Source organism: Tursiops truncatus, chromosome 16 (assembly GCF_011762595.2).
Source record: "Tursiops truncatus isolate mTurTru1 chromosome 16, mTurTru1.mat.Y, whole genome shotgun sequence".
Classification (NCBI taxonomy): domain Eukaryota; kingdom Metazoa; phylum Chordata; class Mammalia; order Artiodactyla; family Delphinidae; genus Tursiops; species Tursiops truncatus.
Window position 1 is genome coordinate 38,162,589 of NC_047049.1, and position 22,501 is coordinate 38,185,089.

General features: G+C 38.5%; 1 protein-coding gene across 7 annotated transcripts in view; it reads left to right on the forward strand.

Moving 5' to 3' along the window:
• SGMS1 (sphingomyelin synthase 1) overlaps window positions 1–22,501 on the forward strand; it is a 293,995-nt gene that overhangs the window by 122,088 nt on the left and 149,406 nt on the right. The window lies entirely within an intron of this gene.

Sequence of the window (22,501 nt, forward strand, 5' to 3'; positions counted from 1 at the left end):
GTAGAGTCATTTTCACAATGTTGATTCTTCCAATCCAAGAACATGGTATATCTCTCCATCTGTTGGTATCATCTTTAATTTCTTTCATCAGTGTCTTATAGTTTTCTGCATACAGGTCTTTTGTCTCCTTAGGTAGGTTTATTCCTAGATATTTTATTCTTTTTGTTACATTGGTAAATGGGAGTGTTTTCTTAATTTCACTTTCAGATTTTTCATCATTAGTGTATAGGAATGCCAGAGATTTCTGTGCACTAATTTTGTATCCTGCTACTTTACCAGATTCATTGATTAGCTCTACTAGTTTTCTGGTAGCACCTTTAGGATTCTCTATGTATAGTATCATGTCATCTGCAAACAGTGACAGCTGTACTTCTTCTTTTCCAATTTGAATGCCTTTTATTTCTTTTTCTTCTCTTGTTGCTGTGGCTAAAACTTCCAAAACTATGTTGAATAATAGTGGTGAGAGTGAGCAACCTTGTCTTGTTCCTGATCTTAGTGGAAATGCTTTCAGTTTTTCACCATTGAGGACAATGTTGGCTTGTCATATATGGCCTTTATTATGTTGGGGAAAGTTCCCTCTATGCCTACTTTCTGGAGGGTTTTTATCATAAATGGGTGTTGAATTTTGTCAAAAGCTTTCTCTTCATCTATTGAGATGATCATATGGTTTTTCTCCTTCAATTTGTTAATATGGTGTATCATGTTGATTGATTTGCATATATTGAAGAATCCTTGCATTCCTGGGATAAACCCCCCTTGATCATAATGTACGATCCTTTTAATGTGCTGTTGGATTCTGTTTTCTAGTATTTTGTTGAGGATTTTTGCATCTATGTTCATCAGTGAATTTGGCCTGTAGTTTTCTTTCTTTATGTCATCTTTGTCTGGTTTTGGTATAAGGGTGATGGTGGCCTCGTAGAATGAGTTTGGGAGTGTTCCTCCCTCTGCCATATTTTGGAAGAGTTTGAGAAGGATAGGTGTTAGCTCTTCTCTAAATGTTTGATAGAATTCACCTGTGAAGCCATCTGGTCCTGGGCTTTTGTTTGTTTGGAAGATTTTTAATCACAGTTTCAATTTCAGTGCTTGTGATTGGTCTGTTCATATTTTCTATTTCTTCCTGGTTCAGTCTGGGAAGGCTGTGCTCTTCTAAGAATTTGTCCATTTTGTCCAGGTTGTCCATTTTATTGGCATATAGTTGCTTATAGTAATCTCTCATGATCCTTTGTATTTCTGCAGTGTCAGTTGTTACTTCTCCTTTTTCATTTCTAATTCTATTGATCTGAGTCTTCTCCCTTTTTTTCTTGATGAGTCTGGCTAATGGTTTATCAATTTTGTTTATCTTCTCAAAGAACCAGCTTTTAGTTTTATTGATCTTTGCTATCATTTCCTTCATTTGTTTTTCATTGATTTCTGATCTGATCTTTATGATTTCTTTCCTTCTGCTAACTTTGGGTTTTTTTTGTTCTTCTTTCTCTAATTGCTTTAGGTATAAGGTTAGGTTGTTTATTTTAGATGTTTCTTGTTTCTTAAGGTAGGATTGTATTGCTATAAACTTCCCTCTTAGAACTGCTTTTGCTGCATCCCATAGGTTTTGGGTCATCGTGTCTTCATTGTCATTTGTTTCTAGGTATTTTTTGATTTCCTCTTTGATTTCTTCAGTGATCTCTTGGTTATTAAGTAGTGTGTTGTTTAGCCTCCATGTGTTTGTATTTCTTACAGATTTTTTCCTGTTAATTGATATCTAGTCTCATAGTGTTGTGGTCGGAAAAGATACTTGATGCGATTTCAATTTTCTTAAATTTACCAAGGTTGATTTGTGACCCAAGATATGATCTGTCCTGGAGAATGTTCCATGAGCACTTGAGAAGAATGTGTATTCTGTTGTTTTTGGATGGAATGTCCTGTAAATATCAATTAAGTCCATCTTGTTTAATGTATCATTTAAAGCTTGTGTTTCCTTATTTATTTTCATTTTGGATGATCTGTCCATTGGTGAAAGTGGGGTGTTAAAGTCCCCTGCTATGATTGTGTTACTGTTGATTTCCGCTTTTATGGCTGTTAGTATTTGCCTTATGTATTGAGGTGCTCTTATGTTGGGTGCATAAATATTTACAATTGTTATATCTTATTCTTGGATTGATCCCTTGATCATTATGTAGTGTCCTTCTTTGTGTCTTGTAATAGTTTCTGTTTTAAAGTCTGTTTTGTCTGATATGAGAATTGCTACTCCAGCTTTCTTTTGATTTCCATTTGCATGGAATATCTTTTTCCATCCCCTCAATTTCAGTCTGTATGTGTCCCTAGGTCTGCAGTAGGTCTCTTGTAGACAGCATATATACGGGTATTGCTTTTGCATCCTTTCAGCCAGTCTATGTCTTTTGGTTGGAGCCTTTAATCCATTTACATTTAAGGTAATTATCGATATGTATGTTCCTATTACCATTTTCTTAATTGTTTTGCATTTATTATTGTAAGTCTTTTCCTTCTCTTGTGTTTCCTGCCTAGAGAAGTTCCTTTAGCACTTGTGTAAAGCTGATTTGGTGGTGCTGAATTCTGTTAGCTTTTGCTTGTCTGTAAAAGTTTTAATTTCTCTGTCAAATCTGAATGAGATCCTTGCTGGGTAGAGTAATCTTGGTTGTAGGTTTTTCTCATTCATCACTTTAAATATGTCCTGCCAGTCCCTTGTGGCTTGCAGAGTTTGTGCTGAAAGATCAGCTCTTAACCTTTTGGGGATTCCCTTATGTGTTATTTGTTGTTTTTCCCTTGCTGATTTTAAATATTTGTTCTTTGTATTTCTTTTTTGATAGTTTGATTAATATGTGTCTTGGCATGTTTCTCCTTGGATTTATCCTGTATGGGGCTCTCTGTGCTTCCTAGACTTGATTAACTATTTCCTTTCCCATATTAGGGAAGTTTTCAACTATAATCTCTTCAAATATTTTCTCAGTCCCTTTCTTTTTGTCTTCTTCTTCTGGGATCCCTATAATTCAAATGTTGGTGCGTTTAATGTTGTCCCAGAGGTCTCTGAGACTGTCCTCAATTCTTTTCATTCTTTTTTCTTTATTCTGCTCTGCATTAATTATATCCAGTATTTTACCTTCCAGGTCACTTATCTGTTCTTCTGCATTGATCCCTTCTAGAGAATTTTTAATGTCATTTTTGTGTTGTTCATCACTGTTTGCTCTTTAGTTCTTCTAGGTCCTTGTTAAACCTTTCTTGTATTTTCTCCATTCTATTTCCATGATTTTGGATCATCTTTACTATCATTATTCTGAATTCTTTTTCAGGCAGACTGCCTGTTTCATCTTCATTTGTTAGGTCCGGTGGGTTTTTTTCTTGCTCCTTCATCTGCTTTGTGTTTCTCTGTCTTCTCATTATGCTTAACTTACTGTGTTTGGGGTCTCCTTTTCGCATGCTGCAGGTTCGTAGTTCCCGTTGTTTTTGGTGTCTGTCCTCCGTGGCTAAGGTTGGTTCAGTAGGTTGTGTAGGCTTCCTGGTGGAGGGGACTAGTGCCTGTGTTCTGGTGAATGAAGCTGGATCTTGTATTTCTGGTGGGCAGGTTCTTGTTTGGTGTTGTGTTTTGGGGTATCTGTGGCCTTATTATGATTTTAGGCAGCTTCTGTGCTAATGGGTGGGGTTGTGTGGCTGTCTTGCCAGTTGTTTGGCATAGGGTGTCCAGCACTGTAGCTTGCTGGTCGTTGAGTGGAGCTGGGTCTTGGCGTTGAGATGGAGATTTCTGGGAAATTTTCACCATTTGATATTACATGGAGCTGGGAGGTCTCTTGTGGACCAGTGTCCTGAACTTGGCTCTCCCACCTCAGTGGCACAGGCCTGACGCCTGGCTGGAGCACCAAGATCCTGACTGTCAACAGTGTCCACCACAGTTGACCACTCCCTGCTTCTAGCAGCACTCTTCCCGCCTAGGGCATCGTGCAGTCTCCTTGCTGCCTCATTAAATCTTAAACCACCAAAGAAAATTACATACCCATTTGCATTAATTATTGAAATTAGAAAGTAATTTTAAAGCGGTGTAAAGTAACAACGGTTGACACAGAATTTGCTGGTTAAATCTGAACAAACAGAAATAAATGCTGTTATCAGGGCATCCCAATGTTTTTAACCACTGCTTTGGGTGGGTGGCACAAAGAGGTTAGTATGAGCTTACATTAGCCAAGATAGAGAGATGAAGACCATCTAGAATAACAGTAGACCATCTAGTGTTATTTTACCTGTATATTTCTCAATGGAGTATATAAATAATGTGTTCAAATTTTAAGGAGTAATTTAAAATGCATTATAATATTAATGGAACCCAAATCACAATCCTTTATAGATATTAAAAGTGTTAAATGTAAAGTGCTTACGTGCCCTGAGTGGTCTTCAAGTGTTTTGATGACAAATTTGCACACTTTTAACTGTTATTTTAAAATCCATTTCCATTTATTTGGTTTGCTTAAGTTTGAAGTATGCATACATCTTTTCCAACTGCGTCAGGTTCCCAAGGGTTTTGTATTTTAATGTAATTTATCGGTAAGTCGGTAGAAACATAACTAACTAATAGTGGTTATTTGGTGGGAATTTGGGTTGTATGATTTCTAAGTCTTGTCTCTCAGTTTATGTGAATTTAAACAAGAAGCCAGATAAAGTAAAAAATACCTAGAGATGCTTCAACAGATAAAGTTTGTTTTTTTTTAATATAGTATTTGAATTTAGTCTAAGCCATACTTCAAAAGATAGCCATTTGGCATTAACTCTTTAATTAATTGAGAGAACAGAGAAAAACAACCTTGTCTCACAGTGTACTTCTGCTTTTTTTCTATAACTAGATGAAGTATAATTTAACCTACATGGCAAGTTGTTACTGATTTTTGAATTTTGAAAAAAGGTGCAATTTTGGACTAATGCTACTACTGCTTAGTTTCTGATATCCTGCCTACTCTGGAGAAGAATATTTATGTTTATATATTTATGTATAAGAAAATGCTATCTTGGTTACAGTGACACCTTTGAGATTTGAGGAGTATATGTATAAATTGTATAGAACAACATCTGAATAAATGAGGAAAGGGTATGCATATGTAAAAAGCAAAATAAAAGATCTTTTTGTGACTTACCTCTTAGTATTGCTAAGTATTAGTATTACTACTAGTATTAGTAGTATTCTAGTATAACAAAACTTTCCTTCTCCTTAGCATCATCTGTCATTCTTTTAGTGTTTATTAGGTGCTAGGCACATGCTAAGTACTTTATACAATTTTGCGATTCAGTTCTCCCACGACTTTAAGAAATGAGTATTCACAACTTCATTTCACAAATGAGGAAACTGAGGTTTAGAGAAGGTACTTTCCGTTCCTCAGCAGTGGCAATTTCAGATTTTAATACAAGGTGGTTTTGTGTCCAAAGTCTTTTTATCTTAGCTGCTTTCTTACAGTTACCTCCTCAGTGGATGACTATTCAACACACTCAGGAGAATCAGATTTGCTAACGTTCTTAGCCAACTGCATAGGTGGGACAAAAATTTAATTCAATTAACCAGTTTTAAAGTTAAATAAAGAATTGCTATTAGGACGGCTACTAAAAAAAAAAAAAAAACCACCCAGAAATTAATAAGTGTTGACAAGGATGTGGAGAAATTGGAACCCTTGTGCATTGCTAGGAATGTAAAATGGTGCAGCTGCTTTGGAAAACAGTATTGTAGTTCCTTTAAAAAATATAAAATAGAACTACCATATAATCTAGAAATCTCAGCTCTGGATATATACCCCAAAGTATTGAAAGCAGAGTCTTGAAGAGATATTTGCACACCCATATTCATAGTAGCATTATTCACAGTAGCTGAGAGGTGGAAGCAACCCAGATGTCTATCGATGGGTGAATGGATAGACAAAATGTGGGATATACTGACAGTGGAATATTATTCAGCCTTAAAAAGGAAGGAAATCCTGACACCTGCAACAACATGAATGGACTTTACGCTAAGTGAAATAAGCTAGTCGAAAGAGGACGAACACTGTGTGATTCCATTTACATGAGATGCCTAGAGTAGTCAAAATTATAGAGACCAACTAGAAAGGTGGTTCCTAGGCACTGGAGGGAGGAAGGAGTGGAGAGTTATTGTGTGATGGGTACAGAGTTTCAGTCTGGGTTGATGAAAAAGTGTGGGGATGGATGGTGGGGATGGTTGCACAACAATGTGAACGTTCTTAATGCCATTGAACCATGCTTAGACGTGGTTACGATGGTAAATTTTATGCGTATTGTATCACAATTTAAAATAATAGCTTAAACAGGGGGGAAGGATTGAAGTGACTGCCTGTGAACTCTTCCCTGTGAAGGATAAAAGGGATTTTGATCTCAGTCACATATTTCTCAGGTTAAGTTATTCCAGCCCACTCAAACAGCATTCGCTGGAAAAGCGAGGGTGGTGGAAAGTCATGGAGACCTTGAGTTTTATTTCCCTAACCCGTAACTTGCTTGGAGTCTTCATTCTCTTCATCTTGTCCAATGCACAATGAGTGGACTTTTCTTAGAAATTGAATTCCTTGGAGGGTGATATCAGCAGACTTTCACTCTGAGCGCTTTAGCAACAGCTTTCTCAGCCTGAGAGGAAAAGCCAAGGGCTCGCATTCAAATAGGTAAGCGAGATGCTTCCGAAATTGAAACCTGTAACCGTGTAACCGAGAGTCACGCTTTTCAGTTAAGCCTAGTGTTAGATGGTAGATGGATGAGTCATCTGGTCTGAGCGCATCAACTGAAGGATGTGGAATTTGACTATCTAGTTACCTTTGGGTTTATCTTACAGAATCTCACTGGTTCCATTCAGCTCCATATGGAAAAGTTTAACGTGATATAACAATGAAGCTGGATTGTCCTGTCTTCCAGCTTTAACACTATTTTGGTTGTATGGATTGTAATGCTCGAAAAGAGGGGTTCTGGCTTTTATTGTTGGTTGACAGCTATTTGAGTTGTCACCGCGCAAGTAGTGTAGTGGTGAATGGAGCTCACCGTCTAGTGCAGAATGGTCCGTATTTGGCATCTTCCTATTTATAAGTGGGAAAAGTTCAACCAAGTATTGGGGGCATCTGGCAGAGGCCTTTACCCTGTTTGTGGGGAGAGAAGTGTGGGTGGAGCCAGAGTGCCCCTGGTTAAAGGGCTACCTTGAGAGTTTTGCACCCGGCTTCATTCCAGCAACACTGGGGGGCTGTTCTCACTTTTCAGTGGGGAGAAGAGTGTGGAGGTAACCAGGATTATTAGACCCCTCCCTGATTTTAAGGCCTCTTTTACTACTGGATAGAAGCTAGAGTGCAATTAGGGAGACCAAAAAGGAGGCTTGTGCAGGATTGTACCCAAAGATGATGATAATGATGGTAATGATAGTAGCCACATGGAGGGCCACCTGTGTGCCAGAAGCTCTGCTTGTCTTATCCTCACTCTATGAGCTGTAGGTCGGTGACATTACCGGTACCATTTCGCAGATGAGGAAATCCAGGAACAGAGAGGCTGATCAGTTTTTGTTAAGATCACACAGCTTGTATTGAATGCACCCAGGATGGTGGGCAGGCCTGGGAGCTGGTAGGGAGGAGCTGTTTGCATTCTTCGACAGCCATGTGATCATCAGGAATGTAGTGTAGGAAGGTGCAGAGGCGGTGGATTGCCTTTAAACTGGGGTTCAGGAGCCACGGGGCATCCCTGGCTACATCTGTTTCTTCTCGGGATACATATGATAGCTGTTGTCCAGTATCAGCTCAGGGCTGGCCTGAGCTTTGTGGAGGAATGGGCCGGTTGGGGGCGTTTGCTGGAGCTGTGCGCTCCGAGACGCCAGGTTGCTTCTCTGAATGTGGCAGTGGTGGGGTGATGGGCGTAGTGTGTGTGTGGGGGGGTGGCAGAGTGTACAGTGTGGTTCTGAGTCTGAGTGAGCTGTACGTGGATCTTCGTTGACGTGAGCAGGTTCTGTCAGTCCCCTAGGCGTTTGGTTGGGGGATGAAGAGCAGCCCACAAGCGGCAGAGTGCTTTTTGTGATGTTTACTTTATGGAACATACTGTGCTTGGCACTACAACCTGTTTGACAAGGGAGGCAGCAGGAAATTCAGAGCCATTAGAGAATTATTTATACCAGAATACAAACACAGCCTTTTCAAGTGTTTTGTAGGCCTGTTTCCTGCAGGGGTCTGTGGAAAACGTGTGCCTCATCTACTAAAATTAAGGAAAGGTGGTTAGCAGTTTCGTAGAGAAGCAAGGAACTGTAATTCTCCACTTTGTTTTTAAAAATCTGCCTGCCTTGGTCATGCTTATTGTTTAATGTGTTGGATTCAGGATTAAAGGAAAATTGACAGGTAGGGAGCATCTGCTCTTTTACTTTAAAAAAAGAGTTAAATATGTAGTTTCTTTTTTTAATTAAAAAATGAAATACAGGGAATTCCCTGGCAGTCCAGTGGTTAGGACTCGGTGCTTTCACTCACGAGGCTGGGGTTCGATCCCTGGTCTGGGAACTCAGATCTCACAAGCCGAGTGGCACAGCCAAAAAAACAAAAACAAAAATGAAATACATGCCCACGGTTTTAAAAAATTCCCTAAACAACATAAAAGGATGTAGGAAATCCTCCTTTCATTCTAGTCCTCCCATGCCTTCCCCAGAGATAGTTTCAGTTTTCTTGTGTATTCTTCATATATGGGCTATGCAAATATAAACATATTCTGTATACAATATGCACACTGTTCCATGCTGTGCTCTTTTCACTGTGTAATACTTCTTAGAGATGATTTCATACCAGCACATATAAATAAATCTATCCTGTTTGTTTTAATAGCTATAAAATTCCAATGAATGGAATGACTAGAATTTATTTAACCAGCCCCCATTTAGACCTTAATGCTTTCATAAACAATATTGAGAGGCATATCCTTCTGTATCCTTCATTGTTTCACACGTGTGGATATATCTATAAAATAAACTTCTCTGTCAAAGTATATTTAGATTTGAAATCTTAGGAGGCTTACTCTTGGGCTTAGTAAAGCTAGAATTTGAATATCTATTGTGTGAAAGACCAGTCATTTTTGAGAATTTCGTTTGATTAACGTGGTTTTTATCCTGCCAGCAGTTGTGAAAAGATGCTGTTTAAATACATCACATCTATGTAAACATTTACTTCTAAAAGTAAGGTATTTCAACCAAATGTTATTTCAGGCAGGTACAATTTAATCGTTAATTAAGCCCCTCCCTTGACAGATGGAATACAGTCTCGATTGTGAGCCCCCAGCCCCCCATTAAATTTTAAGAACATCAAGCTAAGCATGGTGAGTGTGGAGGCCATTCACTTCCCTGATGAGAAACCTCGTGATGCTGGAATATGGGGAATGTATGAGTGTCTGTTAATGGACCGTCTTAAGCTTCCGAGGGACCTGCAGTTTACTGTATCCGAAGGACTGTGCCGCTGCTCTGTAGCTCATCTGCACTTGTGTCACCAGTTCATGAGGCATTTTTCTGCCAGCTTCACACATGTTAACCTATCGGGTGGGCTGGGAGTTTAAACTTCTGATTAATGTCAGTGCATTTCTGCAAATGATGTTTGTTATTTTTCACCATCTTTCCAAATTTAAATCTTATTAGCAGGGTGAGAGGGGTTTCAAGAAACTGATACTGGGTTTTTGTTTTTGTTTAGATTTTATGTTTATGTTTAGATTTTTCAGTATTTAACCAGGCGTGTGGAACCTGGATGCCTTTTGGTCTGCCGTGCCTCATTAGTCAATGTTATTAGTATGTCTTTAGAAAAAAACCACACACACACTAGAATATAGATTTGTTTTGTAAGTCAATTTGCTAAAATGTCAGTTAATATCACTAAGGAACAGGCCCTACTTCTTTTTTTTTTTTTTTGCGGTACGCGGGCCTCTCACTGCTGTGGCCTCTCCCGCTGTGGAGCACAGGCTCTGGACGCGCAGGCTCAGCAGCCATGGCTCACGGGCCCAGCCGCTCCGCGGCATGTGGGATCCTCCCAGACCGGGGCACAAACCCGCGTCGCCTACATCGGCAGGCGGACTCTCAACCACTGCGCCACCAGGGAAGCCCCCTATTTCTTTTTACTGATTGTTCTTGTCAGTGGTGATCTGAGATGGATGTAGTTAATAAGCTTTTGAAAGTGTGTATCTAGGTTCTGTAATGTGGTCTTGTGTGGCCATGGAGTCGGAGTACCCACTGAGCACCTGTTAATAATTAGCCCTGCACTAATAATAACAACAGCTAAATGCACTGAGCCACAACTCATCAAAACCCTGCACTTCTTTCGCCTGAGTTTTATGGGTAAGGAAAGTGAGGAGGTTAAGCTGAAGCACAAGGGCCCACAGTTAGTAGAGCCAGGATTTGTATGTGGGCAGTTCGCTCCAGGCCCACACCATGATGTTTTATGTATTACTCTCCAAAAAACCCCTTTGAGGCTGATAATAATATTCCCATTTTACCTTCAGGGAACTTGAGGATCAGAATTAAATGACTTAACCACAGGTCATTAAAGGTCACAGCTACTGAGAAACCATGTGGTCTGAAATCCAGATTCTTCCCTATTGCTCACAGTTGTTATTTAAGAAAAGACCTCATGTGTGGGCCTGTCCCACATATTTCAGGACTTTTAGCTTCCCTACAACCCACTCACTAAATCCCACTAGGGACCTCAGTGACTGTGCCAGCCAGAAATGTCCCCACATGTTTCTAATGTTAGGAGTCATATTGACATTTCTTAACTTCAAACTTGTCTCTCATCCTTATACTGCATTGCCTCCCATGGCAATTTTTTAATCAACAGTAATCAAACTCAACTCTTGCTCATAATTTGGAATAGTTAGAATAATTGGAATAATTGTAAATGCAAATCATTTCAATACAGATGAGGGAGAGCGTCTCACCCAGATCCCTGTCTTATAGTTTACACACACACACACACACACACACACACACACACACACACTTTCTACCCACCCTGAAGCACAGAGGTGGCAGAAAAGACTTTCTCAAAGTCAAAAAAAATTGGCAGCTCACTGGACTCAACCCCTATTTGTGCGGAGCCTGTTGGCATTTCTTCGAATTCTCAGTTTGCTTCAGGCAAATGTATTTGATTGAGCTGTGTTTGTTTTCTAATGAGTGATTTTGACCTTTCAAAGGGCAACATTTGGAGGGTTGATGTAATTGAGTTGAAAAGGCCTACCATGGAACTGCAGGACAAGTTTGTGGCTATTTTGGAAAAGGTATCTTGCTCCTGGTCTCTCTCTTAAGTAGTTTTATAATGCTGAGAAAACTGGACACTTCTGGTGAGACTTGTCACTGTTACCTTAGCAGGTGTTTGTGCAGGCTCCCCCCAGATTTAAGTAGAATAGGAGGCAGGTTGAATAATCTCATATGTACTAACCCTGATGGTTCTCATGGAGGAAAGAATTTTTTTTTTAAACATTTTTATTGGAGTATAATTGCTTTACAACGGTGTGTGAGTTTCTGCTTTATAACAAAGTGAATCAGCTATACATATACATATATTTCCATATCTCGGAGGAAAGAATTTTTGGTGAATGAAAAATGTTATTGTTTGAGAACATTCACTTGTTCAGAAAATTTGTTCAGTGCCTGTTGTGTGGCAGATACAGTTTTCATTTCTGTGGATGAATTGGGCATAGATTTTGCCAGTTGTTTGTGGTGCTGATTGTTTCCAGACTCTTTCTGTATCTTCAATAAAAGACAAAAGATTACTTGACTACATCCACTTAGGACACTATACAACTGTATTGTCCATTGTACAGGATCAGGGTTAGAGGTTAGTTCTGGTAGCATCTTTGCCTGATGGTATCAGTCTCATTCATTTACGAGTATGCCTCTGGAATATAAAATGTGTTTTTGGGAACGGATTTAATGAAGAAGTTGATTCATTATGCAGGAGGGTCATCAGATGATTATATCTTTTAAAAAAGCATCTCTAATGTCCCGGAGTTCTTGGGCCTCAAATGTTGGTTAATCAGTTAAGTCACAGCACTTGAGGAAACTATGACCAATGCAGAAATGTCTTCTGATGAATACTGGGAGAGAATTTGCAGATGCTGGAGTGAACTTCCTCTAAATAAATGCTCTTACACAAATTTGGAGGTGTTGAGGGATGTGCATTTCTTACTGACTGTGGAAAAGTTCATTGAAACTGTTGACATACACCTTTCATTAGTGATTCAGAAACAGTAGAAGTTGTTTTGAAATCACCCAAGTTATAGTAACAGGAAAATAATTCTTCTCATCCTCATCTGCCTCTTCTTCCTCACTATTATTATTATTAGAGTAGGAACATGGCTTGGGAAAAATCTGTTTGAATCAATAACTCACTTGGCAGACACTTGAACTGATTGAGAGCTATTTTATGTCTCTCTTACTTTCATGGAAGAGAGACCACTGATTAAAAAGCTTGATATTGGAGAGCTCTTAAAAAACAAACAAACAAACCAACCAACCAATAAAACAGAACAGACTTAGGGCATCTCCTGATATCCTGATTTATGTACATATAGTGTATTACAATAATTGATGTTCTTAATGATGACCTTTGACTCATGACAATCATGTGAAATTGGGTTCTGAGTACTCTTCTTGTTTCTCTTTCAAAAATCAGTAAATAGCCTCGGAAGTATATTTGAGGAGGCAGGAAAATGTTTAGGATATAATGTGAGTGAAAACAAGTTACAAAGTAGTATGTATATATATCCTCAAGTTGGTAAAACCCAACGGCATTTTCCAACATTTTACAGTGAATCTGGGTGACTCTTATAAAAAAATATTATTAAAAGTTGGGGTGGGGGGGAATCATAATTCTCCACAAAACAGTGAGTCAACCATCTCAAAATGGAGGAGGGGGCAGAGGGCAAATGCAGAAGAATATTTAATAGTTTAATAGCCTGGAAACATGTCCACATGTTGTGACATGAAAAATGATTATAAAACAATGTGTATAGTCCTAAATTTGTAAAATGAATGAATTTATAAAACAGGAAGTACACAAAAGTATGTATAAAAAGTTACAAAATACACGAAATTATGCCAAAAATACACAAAATTTATACAGGGAGGAAAAAAGTATTTATTTAAACTGTATATACACCAGTGGAGCAAACAGAAATCCTCGTCCTTCTGGTGTTCTAAAGAAGGGCTGGAAAGAAATATTTCAGAATGGTAAGTGATTCTGACTGACGGCTAAGTTTACTGGTAATTTTTCTTGTCTGTGAGTATCTTTATTTTCTAATATCATTCAGGGAACATCTGTTACTTTTGTAAACGGGGAAAGTAAGAAAAAAATGTAATATATTTCAGGAAGATCTTCACTTACTAAAAGAGAAAACAAAAAATGAGCCTAGAAAGTCACTTTTCTCTCATCTGGGCAGTTAAGTCTCCACTTTATTGTTTGATAAATGAGCCATTTAAAGATTTTTGTTTTAACCAGGTCTCCTAAGGCAGGCGATGCTTTGTAGCCCATGGTTGTTACTACTTTAATGATGCAAACTTAAAACATCAGGGCAGCGAGTGAGTGGCTGAATGAATCTCGGGCAGTTCTTCACATCCTCAGATGACACTTAGGAGGTGAGGCCCCCTTTGTCTTTGCATGTGGCTGGCCTGGATGGACACTTAACTCTTGGCTGAGAAATAAACCCAGTGGAGGAAATTCAAGAACCAAGCCAAGTGCATCATTTTCCCTAGGATGTTAATTTCCGAGATCTAGTCCTTGGAGTTCTGAGAAGCGAGAGGAGTATGTTACTGCAGACCTTTCTTGGAGATTCTCAGTGCTCATTAGCATATTGAAGGTTCTGAGAAATTCTGGAGCAAAGGTAATTGCTGCCAAAGAAGGGTTTTTGTTTTTATTTATTTACTTATTTATTTATTGGCCCCCGCGGTATGTGGGATCTTAGTTCCCCAGCCAAGGATCAAACCCGTGCCCCCCTGCAGACCTAACCACTAGACTGCCAGGGAAGTCCCCAAAGAAGGGTTTTTAAAAAGTGGAATCTGACTGACTTCAGTGGAGTGGGGAGCCGGGTGGATGAGGCTCTGAAAGGAAAGAGTAGTCCTTGAAGAGGAGGAGAAAAGGACGTTATGCATTAAGGAGGTCCCTGCACAGATCTGGGAGTGGCATGAAACTTGGAGTTCTCCAAACCTAAGGGTGTGGTTTCAACAGTAGTAGTTTTACATGTGCATGAAACTTTAAATGGTTTCCTGAATAGTTGTCCAAGTCTTGAAAAGTATATTTCAATCACATTTTATAAATTACAATGACTTATTTTAAGTCTTAGAGACTTGTGACTTGCAAGTGATTTCAGCTGCATAAATCATTAGTGGAAATATATTTTCATGCATCAAATTTACTTATATCAGGAAACTCCTATTGATTTTCATTTGATGGGTTTTTTTAAATAGCGTTTAGAAAAATGAATGATACAATTACTTCTACTCACTGTTTCTGTAAAGTAGAATCATTTGGCCCTGTTTTCTGCTAATGTCTGTACTTTTTCCTTTAAAGCAGTCATATCAAGTGATGAGTAGAGAACCTTAATTTAAGCCCCCTATTTTGAGGAGTTTAAAGGTTCCAAGAATTTTTTTAAAAAATTGCCTGCATATATGAGCCTTGCTTTGCTAATTTACATGTGTAGCTATTTAGCTCAGAACATTTAAGGACAAAAGCAACAGAATAAGAGCAACAGATTGCAACCAAGATTATTATTTTTTTCTGAATAAATGGGGTTGCTTAACTTGGTAGGTTATGTGTCCCACTTGTCTTTGTTGCATGGATCTAACTGTATTTTTTTTTTAATTGGGGTATAGTTGCTTCATAATGTTGTGCTCATTTCTGCTGTACAGCAAAGTGAATCAGCTTTGGATCCAAATCCATTTTGGATTTCCTTTCCATTTAGGTCACCACACAGCACCAAGCAGAGTTCCCCATGCTATACAGCTGGTTCTCATTAGTTATCTATTTTATACATAGTAGTGTATATATGTCAATCCCGATCTCCCACTTCATCCCCCCCACCTTTTCCCCCCCTTGGTGTCCATACATTTGTTTTCTATGTCTGTTTCTCTATTTCTGCTTTGAAGATAAGTTCATCTGTACCATGTTTCTAGATTCTACATATATGCGTTAATATACGATATTTGTTTTTCTCTTTCTGACTTACTTCACTCTGTACGACACAGCAACATGTAAAAGAATGAAATTAGAACACTCCCTAACACCATACACAAAAATAAACTCAAAATGGATTAAAGACCTAAATATAAGACCGAACACTATAAAACTCTTAGAGGAAAACATAGGAAGAACACTCTTTGACATAAACCACAGAGTAATGAAAATAAAAACAAAAATAAACAAATGGGACCTAATTAAATTTAAAAGCTTTTGCACAGCAAAGGAAACCATAAACGATACGAAAAGACAACCCTCAGAATGCAAGAAAATATTTGCAGACTAAGCAACTGACAAGGGATTAATCTCCAAAATATACAAATAGCTCATGCAGCGCAGTATCAAGATCTGACTGTATTTTTAGTTGTGTTTTTCTCACACACACACACACACACGTGCGTGCACACCACTGTTTTCTATGTGGATTTACTTGGATTTTATTTACATTGTATCCATTAAGAAGTGGATGCATGATATACATCTACGGCATTGGGATTCAAGGCTTGCTACCCACTGATGTACATAAAAGGCTGAGAACGTAACTTGCTTTACTGGTGAAATTGCTGTGATGTCATTGCCATTTGTTTGTCACTGAATTGCAAGGATCTGGCTCCCAAATAGCACAGACCAGTTATTCATAGCCTGATAGGTTATGCTGTGACCAGTTGCTGTGAGTGATGGAAACTCTTTTCTAGGTGTTTATAACTGAGCGATTTTTAAAATGCATCATCATTGCTAAAGAGTAATTTTCAAAAAGTTAAAAAGTATTGCATGTAGGTATAAAATGAACGTATATCATAGTTTTTGTTCAACTTAGGGAATTAAAGGAGAATTTGAAGAACTGAAAAAAAAGGAATGCTATAATGAATTTATTAATAGATAACAAAATTGGTTTAGAAAGAGCAATAAAACATAACGTTTGGATTATCTTTCCTTCCAGGCAGATCAAATTTTATTTGCATTGCTAGGGATAAGAATTATTTGGAACTACTGTCTGTTTTATGGAGGTGTAAAATAATAGTCGGTCAAAGGTACGTAGCCCTGTTGACTCAGAAAATCCCCAGAAGGCCCTCTGGGTGACGTCTAGCACTCACTGAAGGGACAGACACCTAGGACTCTCTTTTGTCCATTTCAAAATCTTGGACGATTTTTCCTGACATCATTAAAAAAATACTTTTCCAGCAATTTCATTCTTTGAGTACTTATAGTTTCAGACTCTGAGATTAATGCTCTTCTAATTTGTTCAAAACTGAGTGACAAGAATATTTAAAATGGGTATTTGGATTTCCAATGTCTTGTTCTGTTACCATTCCTCCTCCAAGCCCCACTCCACCCAGGTGGAGTATTGAAAGTATTACGGTTAAGGTGGTAGCACCATCTGATCTAAGTATTTCCTCTAATGACCAATCAAGTAACACTCTCTGCTTCTTACTTTCTTTAAGGGAGAGGTAGGGCATTGTAGTATCATTTTATATTTTAAATGAAAAATAGAGCAATTGAAAACAATATATAAAATTCTAATATTCTGTGTACAAATGGGATAGCCTGGGAAGTGACACATTTTAAGAGTCTTTACAGGAAAATTTGTAGTTCCGATTATGAATTTAATAGATGAAAATTCATCATGTGACAGCCCAGGTAATACAGAATGTTTTCCACCACTGCTCAGAAACTGTGCCCAAAAGTAGAATCCTCCTTGGTCTGAAAGGGATATGTTGATATTGCCAGAGGTTGCCTGTACTGAGATTATAAACCATAGGAAAGGATTTATAGACCTTCTCATAAATTGACCTTATTTTATAGGTGAGAAACCTGAAGTCTAGAAGGAAGAGGGAGTTGAAAAAAATTTGGCCTCAGATTTCTTACTAAGTGATATGAGCTGTTCACTTCCTTAAATTAGTCTAAAAATAAGTGCTTTAATTCTAACTAAACATGTCAATAGTAGGTCTTCACATAAAAATTTAATTTAGGTTACTTTCATAGGCTCTGTCTTTCGGTAATTTTTTGCTTGCAAAAACCAGGTTAGTTTCACTGAAGAAAAAGTAGAGGGGGTGAAGGTGGAGATCAGGATGTAGCTCTCCTGAGAATCCCAGATTAGGAAGTGGTTCAGGTTCAGCTCTCACTTTCTATGGCAGACTTGGCTCATGACACTTACCCTGACCCTGAGTGTGCCTCTTGACCTTTTACCCCAATATCTAACTGGCAATTTCCTTTAGAGTTTCTTAATTCCAGTTTTTGAGGCAGAGAATCTTGATTGGCTGGCCCCAACTTTTTAGCCAATAAACGCAAGTTGAAGGCTCCTGGCCAGCCTATGAATGGCTGCATTTTGGTCAGATGTTTCTCCAGGTCCAATCAGCTATGGCTGTGTGTGTAGGGACTTGAATCATGTGATACAGAAGATGGCAGTTGAAAAGCAACTGAGCCTGGGTGTGGTAGAATCCCCCAGAAATAGGAGTGGGTGAACTGACACTGTGATATGTCTTCTGTAAATTCAATTTTAGTAAATTGGTTGATTCTCAGTTAAAAAAACATTTCTCATAATCTCCCTTGGCACTGGATTTAATGTTTTAATCTGTTTCTATATTGGAGTACATTTGGGATTTCTTTTTAGTTCATCTTATATTCTTATTAGCCAGCTAAATTTTGCCTTTTTTAGGAACACAAAATACAGTTTTTGTGACTTGCAAAGTGTATTATGGTAGCTTGGTTTGACAATTCATGCTGAATTTTCTTTTGAAGCTCTAATGTTACTGCAAAGTATTTAAAAAGGAAATTAGAAAATTCTCATTGTTGTGAGTTCCTTTAATTTCCATGAAATATTTATTTTCAATATCTGAGAAGAATCCAGAATCAAAAGGCAAGGCATTTGGATTCATTTTTAAAGTAGTTCTTACATTGCTGACCTGTATATACTGTATGTTTGGGATATGGCATAACTTATACTATGAGACTTTCTGAGTAGTTAGGGAGAAAGTGTGACTGTTTCAGAGGGAGACTGCTTGGACAATGATAGATTAGATGTGGTTTAGATAATTTTTTAAAGGCGTTATAGTTTTTGATCCTATTTTACTTGAAACTTTTTTTGATAGTGACGTAAGACTGTGTAAAGATGGTTTTACTGGAAGGTAAATTATAATAAAATATTATGTGGACATAATTACCAATCCAGAATTTATTGGTGTGCATATAATATTTTGAGAAAAAAGTTCTTAAGTCAGAAAAGAGCATGTGGACAATTCCTTCATTATTGCAAGTATGCTTATTTCCATTGTTCTTACTAAGCCCCGTGACAGACATGGACTAACCGTGTGGGGAGCAGGGTAGGCGAAGGACATTATAGGGAACTGCAGGGGCAAACATTTAGCAATGACTAAGTCTTTCGAGGGTGTGTAGTAATCCACTTTTGATAATAATGACTAAGCGAGAAAAGTAAGGGTGGCTGAACTGAGGGCTTGATTTGTTATAATTGCTAACAGAGAAACATGATAGGGTTTTGTTGGGTGCTCACCAATGTCTGTCCTAGGTACTGAGAGCCTTATATTGGGTTGGCCAAAAAGTTCGCTCGAGTTTTTCTGTAACATCTTACAGAACACTGGTCAAGTGTAGCTCGTGCCCTCAAGGAGCTGTACAGTAAGAATGTACTGTAGCGAAGGGGAGAATAAGACTTCCCTGGAGTGTGGTTGAACGTGTTCTCCCTGGTGAAGAACACTGGTCCCAGCTGCTAGCAGAAGGAAGCCTTGCAGGATCTCCAGCAGGAGACTGCGACTTGCAGTCACCATAAACTAGACAGGATGCCTGGGGCTTTGCAACTGTAGTTGTTGTCTTCTTTTTTTTTTTTTTTAATTATCATCTATGACTTTATTTTTTTTTATATAAATTTATTTATTTATTTATGTTTGGCTGCATTGGGTCTTCGTTGCTGCACCTCGGCTTTCTCTAGTTGTGGCGAGCAGGGGCTACTCTTCGTTACGGTGCACGGGCTTCTCATTGCAGTGGCTTCTCTTGTTGTGGAGCACGGGCTCTAGACACTCGGGCTCAGTAGTTGTGGCACACGTGCTCAGTAGTTGTGGCTCACGGGCTCTAGAGTGCAGTGTCAGTAGTTGTGGCGCACGGGCCTAGTTGCTCTGTGGCTTGTGGGGTCCTTCTGGACCAGGGCTCGAACCCGTGTCCCCTGCATTGGCAGGCGGATTCTTAACCACTGCGCCACCAGGCAGGTCCCGCAACTGTAGTCTTAAGACTGTAAAGGTTCTTCTCCAAGCCCAGCCAAGAAAGAAAAGATTCTATTAAACTGTGTTTACTGACAGTTAAATATCAGAGGAAGAAAGCACTAACGTTGTACTTTGGATTTTGAACTCTTTTAAAGTAAGATTTAATTTGCATAGCACTCTGTTTATGAGTGAGAATGAGGACACTTTCAGTGGTTTTTCCCATTCTAATAAAGTATAATTTTAATAGAAAATTTAATAAAAATAGGAAAATATAATTAAATTGGTCACGTGCTGTTACTGGTCTCACTATAGTATTCAAGTATAATTACACACCGTTTTCCCCCTGAGAAGAAGCAACTGAATTACAATAATTCAGTTTGGGACAGGGCTGCCAAAAAATGAAGCATACCTGCTGCCCTTTCTGTGTCTTATGTCTGTGAGCCACCTAGCAAGATGAACCACTGCCCTCCCTGACCTAAGAGGGAGTCATAAGCCTTGAAAGGACTGGCCTTCCTGCGAATACAGGCTTGTAGAGTAGGAGTTTGCCGTGCCTTAGAGAATGCTGTGAACTTGAGTCTTTTCCTTCCTCAGCTTTGCTCCCGAGGCTCATTCCTTTTTACTTTGAATCTTCTCCTACTTCAGTGTAGTTTTTCTTGGGAGGAAGTCAGCAGTAGTAAAAACACAGGAGTTTGGGTATTGCTATACCAGCATTATTGTAAATAAGGGAAGGGTACCTTACTCTGTCCCCACTCCCCCCAATATTCTTCTGAATGTCACTGGGTTAATGTCTACAAAGATTCTTGCCTTACTATACTCAGTCTTAGTTGAAAGTTTAAAGCCACGGCCATCTAAGTGTAATTTGGATAATTTTTTTCCTGCTTTACTGTGCAAGGTGAGCATAGTTAACTCTCTTACTCACTAGTCCCAGAAAGAATTCACATGGTATGTTCACAGCATGTGTCCACTGTAAAATCAAGCCTGCAGCTTTTCCTATGCTTTCCCTGTGCCAGAGCTGGTACAGACAATCACCAGAGAGCTCTCAGCTGCTTTAGCAGTTATCTAAATCCATAAAAAGAGTCCATCCAGACCTATTTTTATTTCCTGTCCTCAAGCCACTGGCTAACAAGAAACTTCCCCCCGTCTCGCAGAAGGAAGGCACGTTGATATCCTTTGCTCAGGACACATCAAAAACAATTGGAAACCGGAAAATAGTGAAAGAATCACTAAATGACTTGGAATTGGAAAGCAGATTTGGTTGCTATCATCTTTAAGCCAGAACTGTCCTCTGTTTTTGGCGTTCAACGCTACTTGATTTGGGACCTTTTCCTACTTCCTCGCGTTGAAGTCTTGGACAAGTTTTTGACCTTGGACAATTTTCTGACCTTGGACAAGTTATATGACCTGTTTGGGCCCAGTGTCTGCATTTGATAAATTGGTGATCCTAACCTTTCCCTGCTTGCAGGGTTCTTACAGGATTAAATGTGAAGACATTTCATGATGTCTGACAATCATAGTTATTGACATTGACATATTATTTTGTATTTATCAGTGAGGATGCAAGAAGGCCTTATCACATAGTCTTATAACAACTTTTTTTAGATATTTTATTTCCTCTCCCTCTCAAGTAGCAGATTAGAAAGTTCCCTTTTTGAAGAGTGTTCTCATTTTGGCCCCCGCTTTTTTGAATGTACTTATGATAGAATTAGATATTCATGCAGGTGTGGTGTATCGTTTGAAGGTGACATTATCATAGGTTCCTCAATAATTTTTGGTGGTAATTTGCCTTCTGTATCTGTGACTTTCTCTGGGGGACATCATGTTCTTTAGATTTCCACACTTGCAGTGACAAGGCATTCAAAGTGGATAAAACAAGTTAACATGTCAGAAATTTACACCTTGTGAAATTTAAGGATTTCTTTTGAAATTTCTCCTTTGAGGTACAGAAAGATGAGTACGCCTAGTTTACATGTAACAGAACCATTCAACTTTTTGGTAATTCAGCAGAAAGACTTGATGGAATTTGAATTACTTGGTTCTTTTCTTATAATGATTCATGGGCAAAGACAATACAATATATTCTGTATCCAATTACAATGGCTTCTTTTCTGTGAACATTTTCCTTTTTGTTTTTGGTGTCTGCATACAGGCTGTAAAGAGGAACAGCTTTGCGTCACCTACTAACTGTTTAACTTTGTGCACTATACTTTGCTTTGAGACTTAATATCCTTATCTGTCTACAGGCAGATAAGATATGCTGTCTTCAGAGCAATTGGAAGATCAAATGAGATGATGCGTCAGTAACTTGGTCTAGCTTGTTAGACTAGTAGTAGACTAAACATACTTGTTTGGTAATTATCTTTATTTTATAGGTGTTTTTATACCTATAGAAAGGAGGTCCAAACTCCCTTGTCCCCCTCCCCCCTTCCCTCTGCTCCTGCTTCTCACATGTCACTTCCAACCGTACATACCTCCTGGACAATAGGAAGAAAGGCCCTTTCCCTGCTATTTATATCATAAAACACCTTCTGTTTCCTGCGGTCTCTGGAGACCCTGCAGGTTGACTTCAAACAACCATGCAACCAGTCAAAACATCTTCCTCAGACACATCAACATCTTTCTGAAATAATATCTTCTTGCAGTCTGTGACTACTTGCTTCTCTTGCATTTTATTTTGGTCCAGATGCAGAGATTCTTCGACTCTCAGACAGATCCTTGATCCAATAGGCAAAACTAGTGTGTGGTGTTCAAAGTCATGGCAGTGGTGATCTTTGGGGAGAGTGGTGGTTACACATATGTGTTCACTTTAGGAAAATTAAGCCACTCAAGATTTCTGTAGTATAAAATATATTAATACAAATGTTTATTAATTTTTTAAAAGGGTACTTTTTCGCCTCTTTCTGCAGGTACCGTAATTCACATGTATATTCACATTTATATTTTCAAAGGGCTATATTTCATTTTTAGTTGAGAAAGTCTTTTGTGAAATTCAATGAGGAAGCATTTCTAAGCTTTTAAGATGAGGTGGATTAAAGTCTATTTATAAGCTCTTTGATCATAAACATTTATATGGTGTGTAGTTTATCCCAGGATACTGAATATAAA